This window comes from Eulemur rufifrons, chromosome 1 (genome assembly GCF_041146395.1).
Source record: "Eulemur rufifrons isolate Redbay chromosome 1, OSU_ERuf_1, whole genome shotgun sequence".
Taxonomy (NCBI): Eukaryota; Metazoa; Chordata; class Mammalia; order Primates; family Lemuridae; genus Eulemur; species Eulemur rufifrons.
Window position 1 is genome coordinate 13,183,395 of NC_090983.1, and position 24,232 is coordinate 13,207,626.

A 24,232-nucleotide genomic window follows, 5' to 3' on the forward strand; every position below is an offset into this window, starting at 1 on the left:
AGAATGCATAAGGGAAGGCACTATAGGAATCTTATGTCTAAGAAGATCACCAGAAGTTGGATTGCATGAGCAATCTCACGTTTCCTTCTTCTGCAGAGGCTGATGAATGAGCTACAACAGTGATCCTTATGATCTGAAGACAATGAAAAAGAACTACTTTTTTAATTAGTATATTGATTAGAGGTTTCATAAGTACATTTTTTCTCCTTTTATCAGCTAATAGGTTTTTTATTGGAAAAAAAAATACTGGCATGGCCTTATCTATTATATTTTGCTAAGATCCATGACATTTTGAAATAATAAAAAGACAACAGCACATTTGAAAATGATTCAAAAAGTAATCCCATTTTGAATAAATTTGATTGATCATTAAAAAGTCATACTATGTCTTATTTATTAGCAGCATAAAATAGGTTTAGAAGGGAAAGAGTCTATATTCTTTAAGAAATCTCCTTTATGGGCCAGGTGGTGAGATGAAAGAACCTTATCTCAAAAGGGAGAAGACAGAGGGAATAAAAGAAAACCTAGTAGAGTAGCTTTTGTGCTTTGTAAAATTTTTTGCAGGGATATGACAATTTCCTTCAGTCTCGTCTAAGAAATAGACAGGGCATGTTTTCTTACACTCATGTTACAAAAAAAGAAATTGAGGTTTGGTGATATGAACTTAATAAGCACACAGGCTACACAAGCGCGTTGAAAGTAAGTAGGTATCTTCCAGTTTAAGGTAGCGTATTAGACAGACTCATCTCTCCTACCTGCACCCCATTACATTTATTTCAAAGAAATAATAATAATAAAAGGTATAAAGTCACAACAGAGAAGAGAAAAGGGGGATTATCAATACATTCAAAATTTCAGTAGATTACTAGAAAAATGGAAATCAGATGCAGGAATGGTGAGTGATCCAAGTGAAAGAAACTGTGGTCAAGAAGAGGTAGAGATGAGTGAGTGCTTGGTTTGGATGGGATTTGTCCCTGCCAAAACTCATGCTGAAATTTGACTTCCAGTGTGGCGATGTTGGGCAATGGGGTAGTGGGTGATGTTTTGGTCATGTGGGCAGAACCCTCATTAACGAATTGATGCCATCACTTGGGAGTGGGCTCTCACTCTAGTGGAACTGGATTGGTTACTGGGAGAGTGGGTTGTTCCTCTCATGTTTGGCCTTTTTGTTCACACCTCTTCCTTCCACCTTTTCCACTGCTTCTTGTAGCAGCGTGAGACCCTTACTAGATGGGTGGCCCAATCGTGGACTTTGCAGCCACCAGAAATATGTGCCAAATAAACCTCTTTTCTTTATAAATTACCAATCTCAGGTACTCCACTCTAGCAACATGAAATGAACTAAGACAGTGAGCATCTATGAAGGGAGATGATCTGCCCTGAAGGATCACAGGAAAGCTTGAATTTGGGAATTCGAGGTACAACAGCGGGTCAGGGTGGGTCATGGGACTAAATAGGGGATGGAGGCATAACTGAAGTCTATAGACTAACAGGCCAAAACAACTTCACCCCAGGAGCAAATGTGCAATAAACAGGCATTTACCCTTCCAGTAAGGAAAGTTGTTTTCTTAAAAATTGAGTGAAAGATTTAAGAGAACTAAGGCCCTTATTGTGGGAGGTCATATACCCCCAAAATGATCTTCACATTCTAACATTAGGGTTTCCAGAACGTAAAAGATAGACCACTATTCTTTCACGTGAAATTAGAGCTTCACCATTTGTCATAGGGCTGCTTTTTCTAGACAAACCTCTTGGGAGATTTGACTTCTTAACTACACACATTTGTGTCTTTAAACATTTTAAGTTGTTTTTATAAATTTGGAAATTAAGAACTAAAATAACTTTCTTATTAAATTTTCTATCATTTTAGTGGTCATTTCCTATTCATGTTTATAATTGTATATTAATTACAAAACATAACATTTATAACTTTTTCTGGCTTAAAAAAAATCCTAAAGTCTCTTTCGTCTCGGCCACAGAAGCAAGATGACGAAGGGATTGTCGTTTGGAAAGTGTCACAATACGTTGCGTACATTATGCCACCGCTGTGGCTCTAAGGCCTACGACCTTCAAAAGTCGGCCTGTGACAAAAGTGGCTACCATGCTGAGTGCAAGAGAAAGTATACCTGGAGCACCAAGGCTAAAAGAGGAAATGCCACCGGGACTGGTCGGATGAGGCACCTAAAAATTGTGTGCCGCAGATTCAGGCATGGATTCCATGAAGGAACAACACCTAACCCAAGAGGGCAGCTCTTGCAGCATCCAGTTCATCTTAAGAATTTCGATAATTATTCATGCAATAAATGTTTTGATTTTTAAAAACCAAAAAAAAATCCTAAAGTGACTTTTTAAGAATGTGTATTAGTTACCCAATTAATCTTCACAGCATTGAACATTATAAGAAAAGAAACCGTGAAAAAACAGACAATATGGGAATGATTAAATAAATCACTTCCATAAAATGAAATACTATGTATCTAGTCAAACTTTTAGGATAAAATTTATTTTCATAAAAATGTGTTTATCGTATATTATTGAGTGAAAAAGGAAGTTATAAAATATGACATAAAGCATTATTACAGTTTCTATTTAAAAGTTATCCATAAATATCTATTAATATATACACACTGAGAAAAGTATGAAAATATATTCAACAAAACTTTAACAGTGGTTGGCCCTGGGTAGGGGGATTATGGATAGTTTGTATTTTCTTTTTTTTTCTTTTTCTTTTTTTACATATGTTTTCTGGATTTTATATATAAACATGTGATATTTAAGTAATTTTATACTTTAGTTTTTTTCTTTGAAACAATCTCATAGTTTTTATCTTACTTTTTCACTTAATGTTATAGTATAAGTTAGTAAGGTTTTTTTTTATAGTATACTTATGGTAAAAATATTTTGCCTAATGTATTTATACTCTTCTTTTTGAAGACTGTGTAATACTATATTATATTACTATAGCATAATCTATTTAAGCATTTCTCTATTGTTGGATTTTTTGGAATTATAAATGATGCTGAAATAAAAATCCTTATTCAAAAATCTGTCTCATTTCTGAATTTTCAGAGTATGTTTTCCTAGAATTAGAATTGCTAGACCAAGGAAAATAAATTTTATTAAGACTCATGGTATATGTTGTCAAATTCTAGACTTTAAATCTTTCTCCATCTCCAGTTTTTTTCATAATTTCATTTCTTAGATATAACTCTTTAATATTTTTGTCATAGCTGGAGGGTAAGGTTACAACATTTTGCCAATGTTTCCAATAATGTTGTTGGAAACCATTCCTTTATATTAGGCACAGCATTTATATATGCACATGCACAACTGGTTATAGGACTACTTTTTCTTTTATGGTGGTTTATTTTTTCACTTTTTGATGTAAAAGATGATAGCGTTTTGATTATCAACATTTTAAAGTGAGTTTTAATATTAATATTTAATATCATAAGTCTCCTGTTAATCTTTTTCAAAATTTTCTAAGCAATTCTTACTGTATTAATTTTCTATCGTTGCATAACAAATTATCATAAACTTAGTAGCTTAAAACAACACAAATTTATTATCTCATAGTTTCTGTAGGTCATGAGTTTCACAAGGCCTCAAGGGTTTCAAGGTGTCAGTGGGCCTGTAATTCTCATCTGAAGCTTGGAGTCCTCATCCTAAGCTTGTTAGTTATTCAGAAATTCATTTCCTTGTCATTGTAAGACTGCCCTTTCTTTTTTTTTTTTTTGCCAGATGTCAGATGAGGATCACTCTCAGTTCCTAGAGGCCATTAGTAATTCTTTGCCACAAGTCCCCATGGACAACCTGTGATGTGGCTGATTCCTGCCTTGCATGGCAATAGTAGCACATCACTCTCACTCATATCTTCTTATAAAGCCTCCTCTGATTATGTCGGCACACCCAGGACAATCTCTTTTTTGATTAAGTAAAAGTCAACTGATTAGTAGCATAAACATGGGAGTGCTATCCATCATATTCCCAGGTTTTACCCACACTGAAGGGGAGATAAAGGTGTGTAGACCTGGGGGCCAGGAATCTTGGGCCCATCTTCAAATCCTGCCTACCACGCTGTGATGGTTAGTTGTATGGGTCAACTTGACTGGCCCATGAGGTGCACAAATATTTGGTCAGACATTATTCTGAGTGTATCTGTTGATGGTGTTTCTGGACGAGCAGAGAATCATGGCCCCTCAATCATTTCCCAGACCTGAGCCAGTTTACAGACTCAGAACCCCTTGAATGAAGGGAAGGCCAGGTCTCCTTGAGGAAAGACCTTGATACACTGCCCAATATTTATACTGTTAATTTTCTTCCATCCTTTTCCAAATGGATTTATAGCCTTTTACCAGGATAACTGTGTAATAAGGAAAAGGAAATGATCAGGCTTTTGGGGATGCTGGATACTGGCTCTGAACTGACACTAATTCCAAGAGAGCCAAAATGTCACCATGCTCTACTAGTTAAAAGAGGAGTTTATAGAGATCAAGTGATCAGTGGAGTTTTAGCTCAAGTCCATCTCACAGGGGGTCCAGTGGATCCACAAAGACATCTGATGGTTATTTACCCAATTCCAGAATGCATAATTGGAATAGATATGCTCATCAGCTAGCAGAATTCCCACATTGGTTGTCAGTCTTGTGGAATGAGGGCTACTACGGTGGGAAGGCCAAGTGGAAGCCACTAGAAAGGAAAATGGTCAACTGAAAGCAATACTATAATACTGTGGAGAGGATAGCTGGATCTTGGAGAATGACACTGAATTATTGTAAGTTCAATCAGGTGTGACACTAATTGCAGCTGCCATACCAGATGTAGTTGCATTGCTTGAGCAAATTAACACATACCCTGGTACCTGGTGAGCTGCTATTGATCTGGCAAATGCATTTTCCTCCATCCCTGACAACAAGACCCTCCCACCAGCAGTTTGATTTCAGCAGGCACGGCCAGTAACACATCTTACTGTCTTACCTCAGGGCTATGTTAACTCTCTGGCCCTATGTCATAATTTAGTTTTGCATGGATCTTGATCACCTATTCTTCCACAAGATATCACACTGTTTATTACATTGATATTTTGATGCTTGGACCTTGTAAGAAAGAAGCAGCAATTACTTTAGATTTATTGGTAAGACATTTGTATGTCAGAGGGTAGGAACTAAATCTGACAAAAATCCAGGTGTCTTCTACCTCAGTGAAATTTCTAGAGGTCCAGTAGTGTGGGGCAAGTGTCAAGATATCCCTCCTCCAGTAAAGGATAACTTGTTGCATCTGGCCCCTCCTGCATGCAAAAAAGCAGCACAATGCCTCTTTCGATTTGGGGGGGCAACATATTCCTCATTTGATTGTGCTATTCCAGCTCATTTACAGACTGACTCAAAAAGCTGCTAGTTGGGGCCCAGAATAAAAGAAGGCTGTGCAACAGGTCCAGACTGCTGTACACACTGCATTGCTGCTTGGGCCATATGGTCCAGAAAATCCAGTGGTACTCGAATGTCAGTGGCAGATAGGGATGCTATTTGGAGATGTTGGCAGATCTCTATAGGTAGCACAGACCCATATGATTTTAGAGCAAAGCTCTGCCATCCTCTGTGGATAACTGCTTCCCTTTTAAAGAAACAACTCTTGGCCTGATACTGGGCCTTAGTAGAGGCTGAACGCTTAACCATGGGTCACAAAACTATCATTCAACCTGAGCTGCCCATGATGAGCTGTGTGCTATTTGACCCACCAAGCCATAGAGTTGAGTATTTACAGTAACACTGCGTCATCACATGGAATGGTATGTCTGAGATTGGGCCTGAGCAGGCCCTGAAGGCACAAGTAAGTCACATGAAGAAGTGGCCCCCACTTACGCTACCCTGCCTTTTCCCTCCCAGCCTACACCTCTGGCTTCATTGGGAGTCCCTGCAATCATTTGAGAGAGGAAGAAAAAACAGCAGCCTGATTTATAGATGGTTCTGCATCACATGTAGGCACCTGAAAGTGGACAGCTGAAGCACTGCAGTCCCTCTCTGGGGCATCCCTGAAGATCAGTGATGAGGGGAAATCCTCCCAGTGGGAAGAACTTTGAGTGGTGCACCTGGCTATTCACTGTGCTTGGAAGGAGAAATGGCCAGACATGTGATTACATACAGATACATGGGCTGTGACCATTGGTTTGGCCAGATGGCCAACAACTTAGAAGAAACATAATTGGAAAGTTGGTTACAAGGAAGTTTGAGGAAGAGGTATGTGAATAGATAGACCTCTCTGAATGATTGGAAAAAAGTGAAGATATTTGTGTCCCATGTGAATGCTCACAAAAGGGTGACCTCAGCAGAGGAGGATTTTAATAATCAAGTGGATAGGATGACCTACACTGTGGATACTAGTCAGCCTCTTTCCCCAGGCACCCCTGTCATCGCCCAATGGGCTCATGAACAAAGTGGCCATGGTGGCAGGGATGGAGGTTATGCATGGTTCCAGTATGTGGACTTCCACTCACCAAGGCCAACCTCGCTATGGCTACCTCTGAGTCCTCAATCTGCCAGCAGCAGAGACCAACGCTGAGACCCTGATAAGGTGTCACCATTCCCCAGGGTGATCAGCTAACTCCCTGGTGGCAGGTTGATTACACTGGGCTACTTCCATCATGGAAGAGACAGTTCTGTTCTTACTGGAACAGACATTTACTCTGGTATGGATTTACCGTCTTTGCATGCAATGCTTCTGCCAAAACCACCTGTGGACTTACAGAATACCTTGTCCACTGTCATGGTATTCCACACAGCATGGCTTCTAATCGAGGAACTCACTTTGTAGGAAATGAAATGCAGCAATGGACACATGCGCATGGGATTCACTGGTCTTTCCATGTTCGCTACCATCCTGAAGCAGCTGACTTAATGGAATGGTAGAAGAGCCTATTGAAAACCCAGTAACAGCACCAAATAGGTGGCAATATTTTGCAGGGTTGGGGCAAGGTTCTCTAGAAGGCTGTATGGGCTCTGAATCTGTGTTCAAAATGTGGAGTGTTTCTCCCATAGCCAGGATTTGCAGGTCCAGGAATCCAGGGGTGTCAGGGGGAAGTACCATCACCCTTAGTGACCACTAGCAAAGTTTTTCTTCCTGTTCCCATGACTTTATGCTCTGCTGGCCTAGAGGTTTTGGTTCCAGAGGGAGGAATGCTTTGACCAGGAGACACAACAATGATTCCATTGAACTGGGAGTGAAGACCGCTGCCCACTTTGGGCTCCTTGTGCCTCTGAATCAACAGGCAAACAAGGGAGTTACTGTGTTGGCTGGAATGACTGATCCTGACTTCCAAGGTAAGGAAGATGAATATGTCTGGAATACAGGAGATCCCTTATGGAGTGTCTTAGTTTTACCAAGCCCTGTAATACGGCCAATGGAAAACAACAGCAACCCAATACAGGCAGGACTACTAATGGCCCAGACCTTTCAAGAGTGAAGGTTTGGGTCACTACACCAGGTAAAGAACTGTGACCAGCTGAGGTGCTTTCTGAAGGCAAAGGGAATACAGAACAGGCAGTGGAAGGAGGCAGTTAGAAATACCAGCAATGACCACATGACCAGTTAGAGACACAAGGATTGTAATTGTCATGAATATTTCTTCCTTACTTTACTATGAATACATTTGGATGTGTGTGTAGGGGTGTGTGTGTGTGTGTGTGTGTGTGTTAGGCAGATGTTAGGCAGATATTTTTGTTTTCTTTCCTTTCTTCTTCCCTTATCACGTATTATAACATAAGACATGTTGACTTCATATCATAGTATTTATGTGTTAATCTTACATCATATTTATCCCATATTTAAGTTATGAGATATCAAGGAGAAGACTAAACATCACTCAAGGATTCTACATCCTCTGATGGAAAAGGGGTTAGTGCGCTTTTGTTTGGACATGGGATCGTTGTGTCACATTAGGTGCAATTATGATCTTGTTATTGTCATTATTTGAAGATTAAGTATGGTTTAAAGAGATGTCTATGGGTGTCAAGTTGACAAGGGATGGGCTCATAATGGCTAATTTTATGTGTCAATTTGACTGGGTCACAGGACACGCAGATACTTGGCTAAACATTATTATGGATGTGTCTGTGAGGGTGTTTCTGGATGAGATTAACATTTGAATCAGTAGACTGAAGAAAGCAGATCACCCTCCCTAATGTCGGTGGGCCTCGTCCACTCAGCTGAAGGCCTGAACAGAATGAAAAGGCAGAGGAGGAGGAAGTTGCTGCTGCCCAACTGCCTTTGGGCTGGAACATCAGTTTTTGCTTGCCTTTGAACTCAAACTAAAACATCACCTCTTTGGGGATCTCAAGTCTGCCTACTTTTGGTCTGGAACTATACCGCCAGCTCTCCTGGGTCTCCAGGTTGCCGACTGCACATCCTTGTCAGGCTCCATAACCACATGGCCAATCCCTTGAGACAAATCTCTCCTCTCTCTCTCTCTCTCTCTCTCTCTCTCTCCCCCCTCCTCTTTCTTTGAAGAGCCATAATACACACATTTACCTTTATAATTTTTTAAATAAACTTCAGAAGACTTTGGTCAAATTCCAAAACAAAATCCCATGGAAGCATTTCTTTACTTTTAAAGGATGCAAACATCTCAGTGAGGTATAGCACACATACAGCAAAGCACACAAATCACAAGTGTACACTTGAATCTTCACAAAATTAATACTTCCCCAATCAGTACCCAAATTAAGAGCCCCTTCTGCCTCTTTCAGGTTTTATCCCCACAAGGATAACCACCATCCTGGCTAATGCCTGCATCGGTTCTGTCTGCTTTTGCACTTTATGTAAACGGAGTCATACAGTATGTGCTCTCAGGTATCTGGCTTATTTTACACAATGCAACGTCTGTGAAATTCATTCATGTTGCAATGTGCAGACGCTCATTCTCATTGCTGCATAGGATTTCACTGTGTGAATTCACAGCAATTTGCTTATACGTTATGCTGGATTAGTTCCAGTTTTTACCTATAATGAATTGTGCTACTATGATCATTCTTGACTATGTGCTTTGGAAACATACATCCATGGGGATTCTAATTAAAATTTGTATTAACTCTACACATAACTTTGGCAAAAATTGAATGCTTACCATCTTTGATCCAAAAACATGACGGATCTCTTCATTTATTTGAATTTAAGTTCCTTTCAATAATGCTTCTTCCACACTCACCCAGTTTGATGTCCATTGGCCCTGCAAATGGAAAGGAAGAGATGAAAAGGAAACAGGAAGAAGGAAATTTTTACTTCTCTTTCACCTGCTAGTGTTGTACGAATCTTGCCAAAGCATTGTTCTGGGCCATCTTGGCTCAAATTCTGGTTCTGAGAGTAAATGTGACGCTTTTGGTTTCCTTCACTTTTCAAAAGTGTTAATTGAGTCTAGTCATTAGCTTTCACAACACATCCTTTGCTTCTATCCTTAGCTATCTATTGCTCATATATTTTTATGTACATGACCTTTAAAGTGTACACTCACTGGAGAGCTCCCTGGGGAACCATTTGAGTTGTTTTAGAGACTTCCTTTTCTGCCTCATGCACTTTGAGAAATGCCCTTCCCTCTTGAGTCATATTCCTGTTTAGAATCTTTTCTTCACATTTAAAAAAATATCTTCGTCAATAAAACCTTGTAAACATGACTTACTATGTCTAGAATTCTAGAATTCCTTCCAAACAATGAAATGTTTATTAAGGCATGCCAGGAATTGACCAAATATCCTGCTTTAGACAAAGCTTCTAGCTCATAGTGATGTACTGAAGCCTCCTGTTGCTATCACATCTTACTTCTGAGCTAAGTCTGTTTGATAAATCTTCATTAGAAAAGCATCTGCTAGGCCGTCTGGCAATGGCAGGGTCCTGGCATGGACCATGGGCATGTGTTTTGGGATGCTGAGCTCACGCCAGCATCCTCCAGGTGGGTATACCTTCCCTGTCACCTGATCAGACTACGCTTTTGTGTGCTCCTGGAACCTCTGTGCTCCTTGACCTGTGCAATGGGACTCCCCGCCATGGCCTCTGAGGGCCACAGGGAATATTAACCCTCCCGGGCACACCAGTTTACAGTCCTGACTCACCATTTTGGCCCCATCTGCTCCATTAAGCTCCCCACCTTCAGACAATTCCAGAGAGAAGCAGACAATACTCTGTGTTTTCTATTTAATAATAACCCAAGACCCCTCGACACACATATTAAGCTCTTAGCGTTACTCCCTCACTGTCCTCCACTCTACTCAGATGTCCACGCCAGTGAAAACCCACTGATTCTGCAGCTTAGTCAATCATCTGCCCACTAGTGTCCCCAAAATCTAGGAACAAGTCCCTTGGAGATCTGAGGTCACAGGTGGAGCAGGATGATGGCCATTACAGGAGGCCAGTGGTCCCTGACTCCCTGTCTCTCTCTCCCTCTCCCCTTTCTATCCCAGAAACCCCGCCCCACCCCCTGTCTGCTGGGGGTAACAGGGCCAGAGCCACAGCCATTTAGTCAGACGCAGGGGAGGGGGCAGGGCCTGATTTTTTATGGCTATTTTTAGAATTTCGGGGCATATAAAAATTTATTCATCCTCAGCTTTGATCCTAAATCAGCTATTTAAAAATAATATCAAAAGCCTTAGGTTACAAAAGGAAACTTAAAACACCATAATTTCAGATAGTTAAAAGTGTTATGAATAAAATGAAATAGGGCAACATGACAGACAGTGACAGAAAAGGTCCAGGGCAGCTTCTGTGAGCAGGTCGCATCTGAGCACCAGCTGGAATGATGGAAGTCGCCAAGCCCTTTGGAAATCTGTGGGAAGAGCATTTCAGGCAAGGGAACATCATGAGCAAAGACTCTGAAGTAGGAGTACGCTTGACAATCTTGAAAAACAGAGAGAAAGCCAATGTCCTTGTCGTGTGCATTGTGCCTGGGAGTGGGCAAGATTACGCCCCTGCCCTCAGTCTTCCACCCAAAGGACACTGTTCGTGTATCAGTGAGAGAACATTGCAGAGCCTCTTCTTGTGATGGAGACAGAGGACAGTGAGGCCATTCTTAGAAAGAACAGTCTAGAAGCAAGTTTCACATAAGCACATAATTAAACCTTGGACCCTTAGACATCATGAATGTAAAAACATTCTTGTCGAATTTTATGTGCTACATAGACCACTGGAAACACAACACTAGATTAATTATCCCCTGTGGATGTCTGGACATCCTTTGAAATGAAGTAACTAATTAAATTCTTCATAAAGGTCCCTGGCACCCAGGAGGCAGCAGTCTACAACTCTGAGTAAAATAATCCAGAAGACTTTAAACAATTGGATGAACCAGACAAAGAAGCATATTTCTTGGTATCAGCAACACAGCAAAATAAGCTCATGAACACGTCATTGCAACTTCTAGGAAGGGAAAAGATAAAAATGTTTCTAGGTACAATGAGTGGTAAAATAAAAATTAACTTCATAATTCTCATTCTTCTCTAGGATTATAAAATTCCATTGGTATTTCTTTAAAAAACAAAATTTTCATTAAAAAAAGACTTTTAAGAAGCCATTCCAACTTATCTCCCCAATGCAGAACTGTGACAGGACTTCCACGTTCCTCTGCTTTTAGGAGAGCCTGGAGCACTCGCCACACTTGCTCCTCTTCTGGGAGCTGTACTTCCACAGTCAAAGTCAACACTGACATAGGTGTGCAAGGGGTGTGAAGTATCCTGGAAGGGCAGTGGGGCCCCCCACACTGTTATGAAACCGTGCAGCAGTACTTAGAGAATCAGTGTCTTGCAAAGTCTTCCCTGAACTAGGCTGCTTCCTGCTTCACACCTATGAGCTCTTTCTCCACAGGGGCTCACAGTCAATTCATAGTGAGGGGGAGTGATGCACCAAGTTGTTCTCCTCCACTCTTGCTGCACTCCCAGACACCCGCTGACAAAAATAGAACAAAATAAAAGCCCTGCTCTTTCCTCCTTCAGTCAAAAAACAAGTCTCTAAGCACATCAGTTTGCCCAAATGGACTTCTATTCCAATCTCTGGCCTTCCTGCTCCATGAAGACCCAAGTCTTTGAAAACACTAATAGTTATTAAGTTGTGGTACTGTCTACCACAATTCTAAGACATTCTGTAACATCCTCTCCCACAACCCCAGTGTATGCCACTTGCATAGTCCCCAGGACTGTGACTACAATGGATTTTACTCCCATGACTAGGTTATGTTACATGGCACAAGTGACCTTAAGGAAGGGAGATTATCCAGGTGAGCCTGACCTAAAATCAGGAGCCCTTTAAAAGCAGGGAGTTTTCTCCAGCTCATCACAGAAGTCAGAGACCGGAACTGGAGAAGGATTCAATGTACCCTTGCTAGCTTGAACATGGAGAAGGCCATTGGGCAAAGAATGAGGGCAGCTTGTAGGAGCTGAGAGCAGCCCTTAGAGGAAAGCCTGCAAGAATGTGAGACCTTAATCCTACAACCCTGAGGAACCAAATTCTGCCAATAAGCTGAGTGAACTTGGAAGTTGATTCTTCCCTCAAAGCCCACAGACAAGAACTCAGCTTGACTGTAGTTTTGAGACCCTGAGCAGAAAACCCAGCCACATCATGCCTAAACTTTTGACCTGCAGAACTATGAGCTAAAAAATGAGTGTTGTTTTAAGCCTCTAAATGTGTGGTAATGTATTACACATTAGTACAAAACTAATACACAGGTAATGATCCTTAGGTTGACTAAAGTCAAGATTTTGCAACAGCAATGGATGTTGTCAGCCTCAGGGTCCTGCTTTCTGCTCCAGGGAAGGCTGGGAAACTCTAATGCAGTCCCCAAGCCCCAAGAAAGTCATACAAGCATGTGTCCCAGGGTGGGTTCTGAGATAGCCAGTTTGGTCTCAGACCAAGAATTATTAGAAATACATTCTTTAAATGTTTATTTTCCATTAAATCTTTCTCCTTCAATTCTCTGCGATACATGAGTATGTTCTCCTCCCACCTCCCACCACTTCTCCCTTTCTCAATCTCTTCCCCCCCCTCCTCCCCCCACCCCATCCTGTGAGATATTTCTCTAATTTGTTAAATATTTTCTTAGGCATAAGGATTTAGTCTGTGTTCCTTCTGTGTGGGCCTGATATAGGTGGATGAAATGAACAGATAAAGGTGTGCAGGAGAAAAGAAGAAAGATGAGAGGAAAAGAGAAAGAAAAAAAGGAAGGGAAGGAAAATGGAATGGAAGGAAGGAAGCAAGGAAGGAAGGAAGGAAAGGAGAATGAAAAAGAGTGTTTCAGTTGTCTATTGCCGCATAACAATCAGTATAAAACTTGTGTCAAAACAACAGCTATTTTACTTTTTTCTAATTCTGTGGGTTGGCTGGCTCAGCTGAATGGCTCTTCAGCCCCTTACAATCTTGGTGGGGGCTGCAGGAATCCAGAGATTTGTCAGGGATGAAAGTCCAAGATGGTGCACTCACATGGCTGACATGCGGTATCGATGCTATCCAGGAGCTCAGCTGGGACTGTCAACTCCTGCCCCCTGGTTCTCTAGCACCACCAGAACCACCAGCACCATCACTACCAGCACCAGCACCAGAACCAGCACCACCACTGCCTGCTTCTGACCTTGCTCCTCAACACAGAAGCTGGGGGGATCCTTTTAAAACTCATACCAGATCGTGTCACTCAGGGTCTTACAAGTGTGTGGATCTACAAAGTATGGTACAACCTGCTCCAACCCTTGAGCCTCTCCTGAGTCCAACCTCTTGCACTCTCTCCCTGGCTCATTGCATTCCAGACCCGCTGGTCTCTTGGCTACTTCTCAAACTCCCCAAGCAATTCTTATCCTGGGGACTTTGCCTTTGCTCTTTTGTCTGTCTAGAAAGCATTCTCAAGTTATCCATAAGTTTCATTACCTCATTTCTTTTCACTCTCAGATCAAGTATCAGGGAAGATCATCCTCACCATCCTACATAATATAGCAACTTTCATCATCCCACTCTAGGGACTGGATTGTGTCCCCTCAGATTCACATGTTGACACCCTAATCCCCAGTGTGACCATATTTGGAGTAAGGAAATAATTAAGGTTGAAAGAACTAATAGGGATGAGGCCCTAATCTGGTAGGATTAATGTCCTTATAAGAAGAGACACCAAAGAGTTCATTCTCCCCTGACCCTGCCATGTGAGGACACAGCAAAAAGGCAGTTGTCTGAAAGCCAGGAAGAGAGTCCTCACCAGAAACCAAATTGGCTAGAACCCTGATCTTAGACATTCCAGCCTCCAGAACTGTGAGAAAATAAATTTCTCAGCTGGGCATGGTGGCCCATGCCTGTAATCCTAGCACTTTGGGAAGTCAAGATGGGAGAATTGCTTGAAGTCAGGAATTCAAGGCCAGCCCAAGCAACATAGCAAGGCCCCATCTCTACCATTAAAAAAAAAATAGAAAAATTAGCCGAGCATGATGGTGTGTGCCTGCACCTATAGTCGGGAGGCTGAGGCAGGAGGATCGCTTGAGCCCAAAAGTTTAAGGTTGCAGTGAGCTATGATGACACCACTGCACTCTAGCCTGGATAACAGAGCGAGACCGTGTCTCAAAAAAATAAATAAATAAATAAATATCTGTTGTTTAAGCCCCCCAGTCTAGGGTATTTGTTATGGCAACCTGAGCTGACCAATATGCCCACCAACACCATCTACTCATCTACCCTGCCTGGTTTTTCTTCACAGCCCTTATCACCATCTGGACAATTATACATTTATTGCTATTTGTGTGTTGTCAGTCTCTCCCCACCAGGCGACATGCTCCACGAGGAGAAACTTTTTCTGTTATAATCACTGCCATCTCTCTAGTATCCAAAAGAGGCTGCACAAAGAGGCTATCCTTAAATACTTGCTGAAAGATTTGAATGAATGAGAAAATAAAGATATTTTTGAGCATGAATAAAGGGAGGAACAGCATTGTTTCTTCCCCCGCTGAAAGCATAACATTTCTCCCCTTTCCTAGCAAAGACAGCACATGTTTTTCAAAAGGTAGCTCTGATGACATACTGCAGGGAGAACACCTTATTTAAACCCTATGAGAATAGAGTGGAACAGGAAAAAAAATAGTGTGCCGATGGTAGATGCTTCTGGACAGTACGCACAGCCCAGAATTTCAAATGTAGTGAGCATGCTCCATTTTCACCCCTGTTCATATTGGGGTACTACATTTGAGTGCCTCCCACCCACAGGAACCTTTTAGAGCAGCACAGTCTGGGCAGACCTATCCACAGGGAAAGACGGATTCAGTTCCCATTGCAGACCCATAATGTGTGTTTTGAATCTGTGGCAACACTAAAGGTATACTCAGAGCATCTTCTAAGAGCTCTGGGAGTTTGTTTCCACGGCAGGCTTGCTGATGGCACCCACTGAGACATTGCATCATGAGTCTGAGCTAGAACATTTTGATGCCAAAACATTAACCCTTTGTGGCCATTGTCACTAGTTCTTTAACACCAAACTATGTCCGCAACAACCTCTGGGAGAGGTGAATTGGGAAGTAGCTGAGAACATGTCCCATTTTAAAAATGCAGGACTACTCTGTCTCTCCAGCCAATGGCTGGATAAAGGAGCTGATGTTGCAGTCCTAATTTACTGACCAGGAAACTGATATTGAATACATTGTTTAAGGTCAGGTCACAGAGGAATTAAAAGAAGAATCAAGATGGCTTGGGTAATTCAAACTAATGATCTGTTTTTTAGTGTCAGTTTCTATAATTCCACAGCAAGAACGTAAAAACTACCAACTAAGAGGCCATATTAAGGGACCATTTCTAACTTCCAAGGCAGAATGTCTAGCTCAGCTTCCCCTTATTAAACCAGTTCTGTGCAGATGCACCATGACCCTCTGGGAGAAACCCGAGAGCTATAGGAAGCAGATCCACAGAAACAAATTTGACAGTCACTCTGTATTAGTTCTCCAGGGCTTCCATAACAAATCACCATGAACTTGGTGGCTTAAAACACCAGAAATTTATTCTCTCATTGTTCTGGATGCCAGAAGTCTGAAATCAAAGCATCAACAAGGTTGGTTCCTTCTGGAAGCTCTGGGGAAGAATTTGTTCTGCACCTCTCTCCTAGCTTCCAATGGCTCTGGCAATCCTTGGTGTTCCTTAACTTATGGGCACATCACTTCTATATCTGCCTCTATCTTCACATGGCTCTCTGTGTCTCTGTCTTCTCCTTTTCTATCTCTTATAAAGACACTCATCAAGGGATTTAAGAGCCCACCCAAATTCAGGATGATCTCATCTGGGCTTCCTTGCTCTCATTAGTTACAGCTGCAAAGACCCTTATTTGCAAATAAGATCACATTGTGAGATTCCAGGGCGTTAGGACTAGGCCCTATCTTCTTGGAGGACACAATTCAACCCACTACATATTCTTACCTCAAGCTCTCAGCAGGTTCCCAGTATCATAGCTGTAAATATTGGTCATTCCTTGGTTCTAAAGCATAGATGGGACAGATGGCATTGAACCCTCTCTAACCTGTAATGTTCTCCCTTCTACAGTTAATTCTTTCTTTCAAAGTTCTTCTCAACTTACATCTTTCCAAACACAATCTCCTCCCCAAACCCCACTTGTTCCTCAAATACCTCCATTTCCATACATTCATATCTAGTTATAGAGAATGTTGGAAAGCATATGGGCTTTAAATCCTGACCTCTAATAACTCTGTCATGTCATGTTGAAACAGCTACCCATCCTCTCTCTGGCTCAGTCTCCTTATCTATAAAATAGGATTTTCCACAAGAATTAGTGACATTGTATGTAAAGCACCCAGCTCAGTGCCTTGCTGACATATAGCAAGGGCTCATCAATGTTAGTCAGTATTGTTGTTCTTCCAGGGAACACATTTCATCTGTGCAATATTGAGTGCCTACTCTAGGTATGGCACAGTAACAGGCACTGCGGGAGTCTTTCCAAGGTCAGAGAAGAAACATCATTGCCTTTAGAGAACTTACAAACAGATTTTTCCTGTGTTCTGAAATTCTTAGAGGAAGAAGGTTTAGTAATGTCCTGGAATCAGAATGCATGGATCATGGATACCTTTCTGTATCTGGAAAGGTACAAATGAATGTTCACCATTACTAATGATGGGTACTTATCCTAATTTAATAGCTCCTCCAAAAAGAAATTACCTTTCAAACCCAACATTTTCTCTCCTTAAAACCTGTTTTCCATAGAAGCTTCCTGGCTCTTCTTGTGAACTGAATAAGCCCATCTCCTAAATTTCTATGTTATTACTGATTTTCAACCATTCAGTCACTTTTTAGCAATCTTCTGTTGTTTTAAGTCATGGTGTTTCGAATCAGCCAGTAAATTCCACAGGTCTAACCTAACCATAGCAAACTCCTAATTAGCACTTGTACTGTTCAATAAAAAATGTCCCCCTTTGAGTCTCTCTGCTACAATGTGACTGTTGGTCAGAATGATGCCTCAGAAACATTGCAGGGCTTCTCTACAGTTTTCTGAACCACCAAAAGAATGGATAATGATCAATCTAGTTTGAATGATAAACATATTCCCCTCTCTGCTAATTACCTGTGAATGGCAAATCTGCATATTGTTTGTAAGATAAAGCTCATGGATTGCAATCATGAATTATAAATCATGATTCTGATCACTCGATTACTCTGTTCCCTGATCCTAAGAGAGAACAGAATGCCACTGTTTTTCGAGGATCATTCTAGCTGCCATTACTTAAATCGTGCCTCTATTTTTAAGGCTAAGACAGGGATTGTATGCTGTCAGGCAATATAATTAACTTAGCCCACAAATGAATTTTGTTTGGATGACATAGTATACTTGTTTTTTGTTTTGCTTTTAGGGGGCAGACACTTCCCAATTCAAAATGGCTCCTTCTACTCTCTATTGTATTTTACTGATTTATGCTAGTGCCTGGTCCCCAAAGGCTTTTGAATTGGTGGGCCCTGTAGAAATACAGCAATTTCACTGGAAGATGTTCAATAGTATTGGCTAATAGGTCCACTTAGGGCTACTAATAGCTCCTTGTCTGCTGGGCACACCCATGTAGAGCTGGCTTGGTCATCCTGACTCATGGGCTCATGTTTCAAGCTTACTCAGACAGTTAATTGCCAGATTGTTTGATTCCAAGAACCACATGTTAAATTTCATTGAGTTATGGCACTTTGGTATTTCCTAAGTTATGGCATTTTGTTATTTTGCTGTGAAAATGCCAGAAACAATATGCTTGAAATTTTCCCTCAGTAGAACATTGAATTTTTTAATTTAGCATTTTAAATAAAATCTAAGCTGGCCCAGTAAACCCCAGAATAGAGTTAAAAATGTATTCGGAAGCTTGAGTTTACGTGGCAGAGCAAACATCAAACATCAAACAGACTTACAAGTCTTTCCCACGTGGAAAACTTGACCTACTCATGTTGGGTGCTTGTTCCACAGAGTAAGGTATCCTTAGTCAAATATTTTGGGCAAACTCTCTGATAAATATAGGTAAATATATATATATGTGTATATATATATATATATATATTATTATTATTATTATTATTTTACTGTAGGACATCTTTAGCATGCTCCAAGAAGAACTACTGCACATATTATTTCCCAAATTCATTTGTCTACAAAACTCTTTTTGCATAGAACATCTGTTGACAAACACTCTTAAGGCACATACTTTGAGAAAGGCAGATACAGGCTGGTGGGCAGAATGTGTGACAAATACTTAATATTAATACTACAGCATCATCCTGGTGCCTTAGCTACTGCTAAACAATTATCAGATCTTATGAGAACTTCAGCAAGTCCCAGAACTGCTGTGAGTTAAACTCTTCCTTCATCTAGAAGTGAATAGGTAGGTTCTCTTCCAGCTTGAATAGTTTCTGATTTACCTCAGAGCTTTATTATGTTGTATTTGGTCATTCTCACTAAATGACTAACAAGGAAGAAATAAACGAGTACTACTGTATTAAACAGAGTTCCAGGACTTTCCAGGCCAGCCTGACTTTGCAGAAATACAGTCAGGATTCCAAGATGAAATGGCTGTAATTTTCCCAGAGATTTCCTCGCATTTTCCTTAAGTGGTGCTTCACATCTTAAAGTGTTAAGATCATTAAAACAGGCTGCTGTTGGCTGCTTCATCAACCCAAGATTTTTTTTTAATGGAATTATCACCAGAACTCTTGGATAGTCTCAGTTGAGTAAAGAAAGTGAGAGAGGCTGAAGAATTTTACTATTCAGTTTCTTAACCACGATAGGGGTAAATCTGAAGTTTAGGACCCCTGGAGTTTCCAATTTATCAATGTGGTTGGGTTTTCCTTCCTCCCTGCAGTGAACAAGGATGGAAAACGAGGTCACAGGCCCATCTTTCCTTCTGAGTCTTCACTTCCTAGGGTTTAAATCTAATGACTCATCTTCAGGATTAGCTTAAGTGGCCTGACAACAACCAGGCCTCTATTTTCAACAGTGATTTGTCTTTTGATGGTTCAGGAAGAAGTGGAAGCATTTTGTACTGGTCACAAATATAGGCCACTAACCTCCCCAATTTATGACTCTTCTCTTTAAATCCAAGAAACAGGAAAAAAAATTCTGCTTATTTCTCAACCTAAGAAACAATAAGTTATTTTGTTATGAATGAGAACAGAGAGTTGTCTAAAAATAATACCTCCAGTTAGGTAAAGAAGTTGTAATAAAGTACATTCAAAATGAAAATTAATTCCCATTAAGCAACTCATTCTTAGCACTGTTTGTTCTTATCACAAATGCAAATATACACTGTGATTTTTCTTCTGGATAATGATATGTACTTAAATAATTGAAAGTCTTGTCATATATTTGAGCAAGTCTAGAAAAACTACCTAACTGTCCTACATAGAAATGGCCAATGTTTGGTGGTGGATGAAAATTATACATGAATTTATATCTAGTTTTTCTATCAAAATTTGGTAGAAATGATAAAAACATTTTTGGGGGGAGATTCTATTAATTCAGATCTCTTGGTTGCAAGAGATGGAAACCCAACTCAAACTAGCACTTAAGGCAAAAAAGGTGATACATTGGCTTGGAAGTCTGAGATGTGCATCTTGTTTCAGTACGGTGAGATCTGGGGCCCAGTTTGTGATGTCTGGCCTCACTCCTTTCTCTCTCTCTCCATTTACCTCTGCTGGGTTTTAACCTCAGGCTCTCTCTCCATGTGGCAGCAAGATGTCTTCTCATAGCCCCAAGCCCACTTTGTCCTTATAGCTCCTAATCCTGGAAGACGAGAAAGACTCTCTTTCTGCTCCCACATATCAAATCTCAAGAGCGAGCTCTGGTAGGCCTGTTTGGGTCATGTGCCCATGGCTGAACCAATCACTGGCAAATAAGGCAGACCTCTGCCTTCATGGGGCTTGTAATCTAGGATCAACAATAAACAGGCAAATAAACATGTAACCACCTGTGGTTAGCTCCACAATGGAAGCAAATGGGGCTCTACCATAGAGAATCATTGATGAGTACCTCTTATTATAGACTGGCAGGACAGCTTCTCTGTGGAGGTGAAGACAGAGTGGGGTGTTCTAGGCAGAGGGACCAGCACCTGTGAAGACCATGATTCAGAGGGCAAGCCAGAATTTAAACAATAATGTTCAGCTGTGACTCATTGCTTGTACCTGTTTTCAATCATTGATTGAAAACACTTCAGCAGTGTTTTCAGGCAGTAAGTGCTCTCTCGTAGGATGTCTTACAGTTCTCCCACCAGTTGACTATTTGGTTGGTTGGGGGACATCTGAGTAGAATAGTAGGATAGTATATTTAAGTTTTCTTCTATAACCTTATTATGCTATTGCAAACTGGAGACCAGGAAAAAAAAAAAGAGAGAGAGAAAAGAGAAAAAAGAAAAAGAAAAGAAAAAAGAAAGAAAGAAAAGAAGAAAAAGAAATTTCCTAATAAATAGGCTGGGCGCGGTGGCTCACGCCTGTAATCCTAGCACTCTGGGAGGCCGAGGTGGGTGGATTGCTCGAGGTCAGGAGTTCGAGACCAGCCTGAGCAAGAGCGAGACCCCCGTCTCTACTAAAAATAGAAAGAAATTATCTGGCCAACTAAAATATATATAGAAAAAATTAGCCGGGCATGGTGGCACATGCCTGTCGTCCCAGCTACTCGGGAGGCTGAGGCAGTAGGATCGCTTAAGCCCAGGAGTTTGAGGTTGCTGTGAGCTAGGCTGATGCCACGGCACTCACTCTAGCCCGGGCAACAAAGCGAGACTTTGTCTTAAAAAAAAAAAAAAGAAATTTCCTAATAAATAAATAATGCTTTTCTTTGAATGATGGGAACGTTGTCTCACAAATCTGTTTCTACTAAATTTTTGCATGTCTGGGTTTCATTACTCTATCAGCAGGCACCTCAGAGAAGGGTAAGAGTTCTGGGGGAAGAGGTGTTGAAATGTGCTGTGGGTCACCACACCATTAGGAGTTCACAGCAGAACCTTGTGTAGGAAAGAGGAGGCTAACTGAGCTTGGAGGTTACCTTCAGCTCACCAGTGCTGTGATTGTCAGGAAAGTAGTGTCTTTGGTACTAGTCATCTCTTGTGTGTGCCTGCCAGTCTCTCTTCCTTTGGAAAACTGTTCCTCCTCCCTCCATGTTGGTAGGACAAGATCCCTGTTTGCCCTGACTCTTGGGTGGGCACATGACCCAAGACTGGCCAATGAGAGTAGACCATTACTCTGACCATAGTGATTGGTGTTCTCTTCTCTGTCTTCACCTCCACAGAGAAGCTGTCCTGCCAGTCTATAAGAAGAAGTACTCATCAATGATTCTCTATGGTAGAGTCCCATTTGCTTCCATTGTGGAGCTAACCACAGGTGGTTACATGTTTATTTGCCTGTTTATTGTTGATCCTAGATTACAAGCCCCATGAAGGCAGAGGTCTGCCTTATTTGCCAATGCCCATCCAGCAACTAGCATGATGCCTGGATGGCATCATTTTTTGCAGAGAGCAACAACTGAATGAATAAAGTGTACCAGAAGAAAGAGGTAATTTAGAACTTCTTGGTCCTTGGCCAGGCTAAAAAAAGCAAGGGGAAGCTTAACCTACTGGGAACAGATAGCTTCTTTCTGGCAGAAATTGGGAATGTGGTGAGATGGAGTCAGGGAGAGGAGACCAGATCGTCTGCCTCAAACACCATCTGTGATTCCACACATTGTACCCATTTCAGTGTATGTTCTCCCCTCTGTCCTCACAAAACTTGCTCTCAGGAAAGAGCAGATAAACTCCTTCACTATGTTGCATGTGATTTAAAAACAGTTTAATATGGTGAGCTTTTCCAGGGCATTTTGAATTTTAATATCAACCAAAGTCTCAACCTCTTAACAATCGATAACAGCCATGTGGGCTGGGGAGAATAAAGGATATATGGGGTGTCCTTACAGCATACAAATAAGGCTGTCTATGATACCTGCAATCTGTAAAGAAATAACATACTATTATCTGTGTTTCTATACTTATTGGATTTAATCCTACATTTCCCATTATATACATATTTCCTATCATATACACAATACACAATATATACGAAAGGAGTAAATCTTTAAAACTTATGCTTTTAGAAGGTTCTGGAGCTGAGAGAAAATGGATTCTTTTTTTGGTAACCAATGCACTTTATTTGTGTCCCTTTTGTGGTAAGTTTTTTTTTTCTAATTTTAAAATATTACAGAGGTACAAATGTTTTTGGTTACATTGATTACTCTTGTAATGCCTCAGTCAGGGCTATAAGAGTGCCCATCTCCCAGATATTGTTCATTGTACCACTAGGTAGATTTTCACCCATCCTTTCCTCTCCTCCTCCCCTGCTTGATTTCCACTGAGTTTTACTTCCCTCTGTGCATATGTGTGCTCATGAGTTAGTTCCAATTTGATAGCAAGTACATATGGTATTTGTTTTTCCATTCTTGAGATATTTCACTTAGGAGAATGATCTCCAGTTCCATCCAAATTGTCACAAAAGGCATTAATTCATCCTTTTTATGGCTGAGTAGTATTCCATGGTATAGATATACCATATTTTGTTAATCCACTCATGAACTGATGGGCACTTGGGTTGATTCCACATCTGTGAATTGTGCTGCAAAAAACATTTGAGTGCAGGTGTCTTTTTGATAAAATGACATATTTTCCTTTGGGTAGATACCCAGTAGTGGAATTGCTGAATTTAATTGTAGGTGTACTTTTAGTTCTTTGAGGAATCTTCATACTGTTTTCCATAGAGGTTGTATTAATTTGCAGTCCCACCAACAGTGTCTAAGTGTTCCTTTCTATCTATTGTTTTTGTACTTTTTAATAAAAGTCATTCTAACTGGGGTAAGGTGCTATCTTATTGTGGTTTTAATTTGCATTTCCCTGATGATTAGTGACATTGAGCATTTTTTCATATGTTTATTGGCCATTTGTCTATCTTCTTTTGAAAAGCTTCTGTTCATGTCTTTTGCTCACTTTTTAATGGGGTTGTCTATTTTTTTTCTTGCTGATTTGCTTGAGTTCTTCATAGATTCTGGTTATTAGCCCTTTATCAGATGTATAGCTTGCGAATATTTTCTGGCATTCTGTAGGTTGTCTATTTGCTCTGTTGATTATTTCCTCAGCTGTGCATATGCTTTTTAATTTAATCAAGTCCCATTTATTTATTTTTGTTATTGCTGTAATTGTCATTTGGGTCTTTTTCATAAATTCTTTGCCTAGGCCAATATCTAGAAGAGTTTTTCCTACATTTTCTTCAAGAATTCTTATGGTTTCATAGCTTACATTTAAGTCTTTTATCCATCTTGAATTAATTTTGGTGAGTGGTGAGAGATATGGGTCCTATTTCATTCTTCTGCATATGGCTATCCAATTTTCCCAGCACCATTTATTGAATAGGACTTCTTTTCCCCAGTGTATATTGTTGTCTGCCTTGTCAAAGATCAGTTGGCTGTATGTGGATGGTTTTATATCTGGGTTCTCTGTTCTGCTCCATTGGTCTATGTCTCTATTTTGACTAGCAGTAAAGAAGGAGCAAAGCAAATAGCCTAGAACACTGGGGAAATTTTCATCAAAATCTTTGGTGTAAGACACAAGCAGAGAAATGTGAAGACATAAGGAAGAGGAAAGAAGGAGAAGGAGGACAAAAGACCTCTTAATGTTATGACATCTAAAAGTGAGGTTGGAAATAAACATTTTTGCCTGAGGTGGATGGACCAGGATTTAAAGTGTTTTTACATACGTGT

General features: G+C 40.7%; 1 pseudogene; it reads left to right on the plus strand.

Moving 5' to 3' along the window:
* Window positions 1-1,986: 1,986 nt before the first annotated feature.
* Window positions 1,987-2,276, plus strand: LOC138381998 (large ribosomal subunit protein eL37 pseudogene; annotated as a pseudogene).
* The last annotated feature ends 21,956 nt before the right edge of the window (window positions 2,277-24,232 follow it).